We start from the raw sequence: 8,220 nt of genomic DNA, 5'->3' as shown, positions 1-8,220 counted from the left end.
TATTTTTTCTCCACCTTGGTAGATACTCTGCACTCCCTTCTGGTCTGTGAAAGCCCCAGCCAAGGATCAGGCTTCTGGTAAACCAAGCAAATATTTATTTATAAACACCAGGAAATAACAAGATTACTTAAGGTATATTTCACAAGCGTATGGTTTCATATATTGCATTACTCTTTATGTTTCTAGTCATCTGCCTCAATACCACCCTAATACAATCCAACCCACAACCAACTCCAACCCACAACAACCAACCAACCGACCCCCTCTCAACTGTCATCCTCTCATTTATACCTTCAGCCACTCAAACGCTCAGCCAATCATCATACAGCATTCTCCAGCATTCTACCCATGTACTCCCCCCTCTCACTCACTCTACTTACCACATTTACCCTACAAAACCTGCACTTACCATATTTACAGTAATATATATATACAGGGACATCACAGTGCCCCACCCTCTTTTGTCTTAGCCCCACCCACAACAGGCATGAGGCCTCCGGAAGGTTGCCGAGAAGGAAATATGGCTCTCAGGCTGACAAAGGATCCCCACTGCTGCTGTGGGGATTTGACATAGGGCAGTGAATGTTACTGTTTATTGGAGGGCTAAGCTGTGCCTCTACCTGTATCCCATGTGCATATTTCTCAGTAAACTCAAAAACAGATGGGTAAACTGTGGCCCTCCAGTTTAGTTTAGTTTAGTTTAGTTAGTTTAATTTCATTTATAAACCGCCCATAACCAACGGCTCCCTGGGCGGTGTGCAACATAAGATAATACAATAAATCAACAAAAATCACAAAATATAAAAATACAGATACATAATAACAATAATGTAATATTAAGATCACTAAACCATTAAAACATTAAAATACTTTAACATGAATTAAAATGCCTGGGAGAATAGAAAGGTTTTAGCCTGGCGCCGAAAGGATAACAACGTAGGCGCCAGGCATACCTCCTCGGGGAGACTATTCCACAATTCGGGGGCCACCACCGAAAAGGCCCTGGATCTTGTCACTACCCTCCGAGCATCTCGATGAGTCGGTACTCGGAGGAGGGCCTTAGATGTCGAACGAAGTGCACGGGTAGGTTCGTAGTGGGAGAGGCGTTCCATCAGGTATTGCAGACCCGCACCATGTAAGGCTTTATAGGTCAATACCAGCACCTTGAATCTAGCCCGGAAACAAATCGGCAACCAGTGCAAACGGGCCAGAACAGGTCTAATATGTGGGGACCGATTAGTCCTCGTCAACAGTCTGGCTGCTGCGTTTTGCACTAGCTGCAGCTTCCGAACCGTCTTCAAGGGCAGCCCCACGTAGAGTGCATTACAGTAGTCCAATCTAGAGGTCACCAGAGCATAAACAACTGAGGCGAGGTCATCACTGCCCAGATAGGGGCGTAGTTGGGCTACCAACCGAAGGTAGTAGAACGCATTCCGAGCCACCGAGGCTACCTGAGCCTCCAGTGACAAGGAAGGATTGAAAAGAACCCCCAGACTACGAACCTGTTCCTCCAGGGGGAGTGTAACCCCATCCAGAACAGGATGAACATCCACCATCTGTGCAGAAAAGGCATTCACCAACAGCGTTTCGGTCTTGTCTGGATTGAGTTTCAGTTTATTAGCTCCCATCCAGTCCATTATCGTGGCCAGGCAACGGTTCAGCACATCAACAGCCTCACCTGAAGAAGATGAGAAGGAGAAATAGAGCTGCGTGTCATCAGCATACTGATGGCAACGCACTCCAAAACTCTGGATGACCGCACCCAGAGGCTTCATGTAGATGTTGAAAAGCATGGGGGACAGAACCGATCCCTGAGGGACTCCACAATGGAGAGTCCAGGGTATCGAGCAATGCTCCCCAAGCACTACCTTCTGGAGACGATCTGCCAAGTAAGAGCGGAGCCACTGCCAAGCAGTACCCCCAACTCCCAACTCCATGAGTCTCTCCAGAAGGATACCATGGTCGATGGTATCAAAAGCAGCTGAGAGATCAAGGAGAATCAATAGAGTTACACTCCCCCTGTCCCTCTCCCGACAGAGGTCATCATACAGGGCGACCAAGGCTGTTTCTGTGCCAAAACCGGGCCTAAAACCGGATTGAAACGGATCTAGATAATCGGTTCATCCAAGAGCATCTGGAGCTGGGCGGCAACCACTCGTTCCAAGACCTTGCCCAGAAATGGAACATTCACTACCGGTCGATAGTTGTTCAAATTATCTGGGTCCAAGGAGGACCTCTTCAAAAGAGGCCTCACTACAGCCTCCTTGAGACAACGGGGGACAACTCCCTCTCTCAAGGAGGCATTGATCACTTCCTTGGCCCATCCGGCAGTTCCAGCCTGGCTAGCTTTTACTAGCCAAGAGGGGCAAGGGTCCAGTGCCGACGTGGTCGCACGCACCAGTCCAAGCACCTTGTCAACTGCACCAACTGAAACTCATCCAATAATTGAGGACAAGATCGTGATCTGGGTACCTCAATGGATTCAACTGTTCTAACATTAGAGTCGAGATCCCTACGGATGCATGCGATTTTATTTTGGAAGTGCCCCACAAACTCGTTGCAGCGGGCTTCAGATGCCTCTGTGATGTCCTGAGGGCCAGAGTGTAAAAGTCCTCGTACTATCTTAAAAAGCTCCGCTGGGCAGCATAAAGATGATCTAATAGTGGCAGCAAAATAACACTTTTTTGCTGCCCTTACCGCTTTTATATACAACTTAGTGGAGGCACTTACCAAGGCATAATTGCATCCATTTCGAGTTCGCCTCCATCTGCACTCAAGCCTCCTCCTCTCTTGTTTCATCACTCTCAGCTCCAGGGTATACCACGGAGCTGCATGAGCTCTACATCAAAGGGGGCGCGCAGGAGCGATCGTGTCAACAGCCCGGATCATTTCCGTATTCCACAGTTTGACCAGGGCCTCGACAGGAGCACTAGTCTTATCAGCCGGAAAATCTCCCAGAGCCTTCTGAAAACCCAGAGGATCCATTAGTCTCCGGGAGCGGACCAACTTAATAGGTCCCCCACCTTTGCAGAGGGAAAGGGTCGCCGTAAGCCTAAATCTCAGTAGGCGGTGATCTGTCCATGACAATGGGGTAGATGAAAAACACCCCACCTGCAGGTCACCATCTCCATGTCCAGTGGCGAAGATCAAATCAAGAGTGTGTCCCGACACATGCGTTGGGCCAGTAGAAAATTGAGACAGCCCCATTGTTGTCATGGCGGCAATGAAGTCCTGAGCTGCCCCAGATAAGACAGATGTTGCTAGGCCGCAACTCCCGTGATCCCTGACCATTGGCCATGCTGGGTCAGGCTGATGGGAGCTGAAGTCCAGTAATATCTGGAGGGTCACAGATTCCTCATCCCTATGTTATAGAAACAGGTAAAATCTCCAGACTTTGTTCCTTCCAAGAAGTAGTGGATGGTGCCTATTGGAACTGGTAGGGCAGAAAGACGGGGAAACTGTCAGTAGGTGGAGCCAGAGCCAATGACAGGCATATCCACCTTGTGACTGGTTGCAGGTAAGATGGCAGGCAGGTGGGGGCCACTCCAAAGGGAACCAAAGATGAGTAAAAAATGCCTCTGGAATCTCCACACCTCTTGGAGTGTGGTCCATGCTTAACTGTATATATGAAATGCCCACAGATTGAATACAGCAGGGGTAGCCAACATGGTGCCCTTCATATGTTGCTGGACTCCAACTCCCATCAGCCCGAGCCAGCATGGTCTATGGCCAGGTATGATGGGAGCTGTAGTCCAACATCTGGAGGGCACCACATTGGCTATCCCTGGAACAAAGAGCAGACCCATTAAAATCAGCAGACAAGAAACACGTTGGTTGATTTCCATGGGTCTACTCAACTGAGTCGGATATCACCCACCATTCTCTATATTGTGAATAGAACACATAAATTATTGTGATGAAAGCAGGCAGGATTTCTTACGGAATGAATGAAGTAATTGAACTTTTTTCTAGTCTTCCAGACTTCCCATCCTACAAAGTCTACATTCTTTCATTTTTTAATGCAAACAAGGCCATCTTCAGGCTAGCATGCCAAAAAGCTCATCATTTTGTCTAAAAAGCACATCTGACACCATGGTTCTCAACAATGAGCAAGGCCACCTGTCCAGAGTTAAAGAGAAAATCCTCCAGGTCTTGTTTGTGTCCAGGAGGCAGTATTAACCACCTGCCTACACATATGTCTAAGAGCACTTTGGGGACTAGATCAGTGTGATCTTCATGTCTTTTCAGATTAATTTTAACAAACAGCATGCAATGCCAAAACAAAAACTGTGCATTTAGCATTGCCCATAAAAATGACTACAGATCTGGCATTTATCGTTGAGGGAGGGGGAGGAGGAATTAGGACAGGAGTGAAGAAACTATCTGAGTTTTATCAGTGTTTTTGAAGTTCTCTTCTGTAATAATGTGATGTAAACAAAGACATCCTATCCTTTGTGTATAGGAGTAATCAGATCCCAGTAATTTTCACATTTTATATATGCCCCCACCAAAACAATCTAGGCATAGGCAGCACCACAGAGAGAAGGCAAGTACCCACCCAGAAATCTGCCTCTGTATACCCTTTTTGCCCACCGTAGGTGGCAACTTCAAACTATGCCGCTGGTCCTAGGTCCAAACTGAAATTCAGCACACAGGCAAATAAGCAAATGCTTTGACCCCTTTGCTGACAAACTACTTAGCACATTCTACCAGTCAGTCAAAAAGCCTGGATCCAGGCACTTTCAGGATTTGGACAGAAGTTACCAAGTAATATATCAATAAAGGTTGGCACAGGGCGGTGGTGGTGATGGGGAGAAGTAAATAACTTCATCACAAACTGCATGGGATATTCTGATGGGGGCACTGGGAAAGGGACTTGGATGAGTTTAAGGCACCAGGGAAGAGGCAAGCGGGGGGAGGGTTATTTATTGTTTAATTTATTTATTGAATTTGTTAGTCTCTCTTCTGCACACATATGCACACTCAAAGCGACTTACAGTTAATAAAAGTTAAAATAAAAAAAAATAAAGTAAAAGATTAAAAATGTATTAAAAGTTGAACAACAAAAACAATACATAAGGCGGTGGAGCAATCCTTCTTACAAAGACCATATAATGGAAGCCCTCCAAAAGGCTTCCGAAGTTAAGAACCAAATGCATGGGTTAGTTGTGCAAAGGTGAGATTGAAGGAATTATCCCTGCTGTTACAGTTGCAGTTAAACATTGATACACACCCAAAGGTTATTTTGGGATGCCCACCCCCAGTTCTGACACACAAGCCACCACACTATATTGGCTTGAAATCTAAAGCCCTTCATCCTCACCCCACAGTCTCATCTACACAGTGGGACTGACCCAACTTTGCATCTCACTTTGGCTGTCTTCCCCAAGCTGGAAGGTGACTATTTGCAGGGAGGAGCCTCCTCTGTCCACGGAGGCTCCCCAAGGTTTGGAACCCTGGAAATCTCCACAAATACACAAGCAGCCTTGCTGCAGACAATCACCTTCCTTAAGTTGGAAGGTGATGAAAACAAGGTGGGGATGGGGGTGGAGCAGTGGTGGCTGATCCCCAATGAACTGGTAGGGGGGAAGGCAGGGAGATCAACAGTAGGTGGCACCAGAGTCAATGACAGACAGAACCACTTACTGGTTCTAAGTAAGAAGGCAGGAAGATGAGGACTGGCTGAGGGTAGACTGATACCTCCATTGGCCTCCACTGGGGTGAAGTTAGCTTGCTCATCCCCACTCCACAAACACACCCCACCTCTGAGGAGTTCTAATGAACACTCATTGTCACTCTTAGCTTTTCTATTAGAATACAGTACTTTGAATGTGAATTGATGCTCCAATGCTGGTTTCTGAGACTTAGGGTGTCCATGTACATGCCATTCATTTAAAGCAGTTTCTTCTCCCCTGCAAAAAGGATCATGAGAACTGCAGTTTGTTGAGGGTGCTGGGAATGGTAGCTCTGTGAGGGGTAAACTACACTTCCCAGTATTCTTCCAGCAGGTGTGTGCTTAAAATGTATGACATGTACACAGCCTAAAATAGTAAATTTTACAACTGAGTGCCATGCCTTATTTTCTAAGTCTTTTCACTATCCAAAGCTTCAGCCCCCCCCCCCAAACCCCTGGCTCTCTTACTGACCTCTCCATGGATTTTATTTATATTGAAAATAAGGATTTTCTGCCCCCTCACACATGTTGTAGGCTTTTAACAGGAAAATGGAAGTGGACTGCCTTCAAGTCGATTACGACTTGTGGCGGCCCTATGAATAGGGTTTTCATGGTAAGCGGTATTCAGAGGTGGTTTACCATTGCCTTCCTCTGAGGCTGAGAGGCAGTGACTGGCCCAAGGCCACCCAGTGAGCTTCATGGCTGTGTGGGGATTCGAATCCTGGTCTCCCAGGTCGTAGTCCAACACCTTAACTACTACACCACACTGGCTCTCTCTTTTAACAGAAACATATTTTAATTTTTTTAACTTAGTATATTGTTGCTGTTTTGTTGTGTTTTACTATGTTTTATTTGAGGAAGGGTGCTAATTTAACAAACAAATAAGTAATGTTAATAAATATAATCAATATTATTTAAACAACAACAAATACCAGTGCTAAACAGCATTTTACAGATTGGATCTTAGGCAACATTCACACAATACATTTTCTTCTTGTTATGTGCCTTCAAGTCGATTATGACTTATGGCGACCCTATGACTTAGTGATCTCCAATAGCATCTGTCATGAACCACCCTGTTCAGATCTTGTAAGTTCAGGTCTGAGGCTTCCTTTATGGAATCAATCCATCTCGTTTGGCCTTCCTCTTTTTCTACTTCGTTCTATTTTTCCCAGCATCATTGTCTTTTCTAGTGAATCATGTCTTCTCATTATGTGTCCAAAGTATGATAGCCTCCATTTCATACATTTACTCCACTATTATTCCGTCTTAAACAGTCATGGCTTCTCCCAAAGAATCCTGGGAAGTATAGTTTGTGAAGGCTACTGAGAGTTGTTAGGAGACCCTTGTTCCATCATACAGCTACAATTATCAGAGTGGTTTAACAATCAATCCCTCTTCCCAGAGAACTCTGAACTTGTAGCTCTGTGATGGGGACCCACAGCACCCTTCACAACTACACTTGCCAGGATTCTTTAGGGGAAGCCATGACCATTTAAAGTGGAATAACAGTGGAATAAATGTTTGCTGTGATTGTCATGTTAGCCATACATTGAGCTGATGTATTGAAACCAAAGGGTCTTAATAACTTATATCCCATGATTTCAATGGATCTACTCTACATATGACTAAATCTGGATTCAACCCCACCTTATCACCTTAACCTTGAACCCTCAAGCTAGCCCAAACACTGGGATCTTCCAGTGCTTCAGAATGATGCTCAACTTTACATTTTTTATTTTTTATTTTTAGATTGCAAGAAGGCTTTCAGAAAAATACTGAGATTGCAATCCTATGCACATTTACCTGGAAGTAAGTCTCATTGAACTCAGTGGGGACTGAGTAATCATGTCAAGGATCATACTGTAAAAATGAGGGAGGCAGGGTTGTCTTCTGAAGGCATATAACACAACAATCTTGTTGAAGTAAAGTACTCTGGGTCTGAAGCTCTGTGTTCACAAGGTACGCAAGCTCTGCTAAAAAAAGGGAGGGATCTAAATGGGGCATGAAGACATTGCACACAGAACTATATGCACATTGTCCTGGTTCACACGAATCTTCTCCTTCAACAAATTAGGGAGATAGTAGCCCTTTCCAGGCACCTGTAGAACACACAAGCAAGGAGGAGCATGCTAGCCACATCCTTCATTAATTGGAGCACAACTGACCGCAGCAGCATGCCTGGTCTACTCTTATAGACTACCCAGGTGATGTACAACCTTGGAAAATCAGATAATTATGGATCTGTAAACAAATTAAGATATGGGAGGGGAAAATGTTCTGCCTGACTAGGGCGAGGGTGACTCAGACCTACATGTGTATATTACTGTATGTGGGGGGTGGGGGGAGAGTATGTTAACTTAGCATTTCTACCAAGCAAAGACGACTGATGGTCAAGTGAGCATTTATTTAAAACATTTATAAACCATTTGATCACAAAATTATCCAAGTAGTGTACAGGTAAAATTATAGCTAAAACATGGCTAAAAATCCATAAACTAGACTTCCCAACCCACCCCATGGCCTTGATTTGTGGGCTCTGAGGA

This window comes from Rhineura floridana, chromosome 8 (genome assembly GCF_030035675.1).
Source record: "Rhineura floridana isolate rRhiFlo1 chromosome 8, rRhiFlo1.hap2, whole genome shotgun sequence".
Classification (NCBI taxonomy): domain Eukaryota; kingdom Metazoa; phylum Chordata; class Lepidosauria; order Squamata; family Rhineuridae; genus Rhineura; species Rhineura floridana.
Note: the sequence above shows the minus strand (reverse complement) of the source record.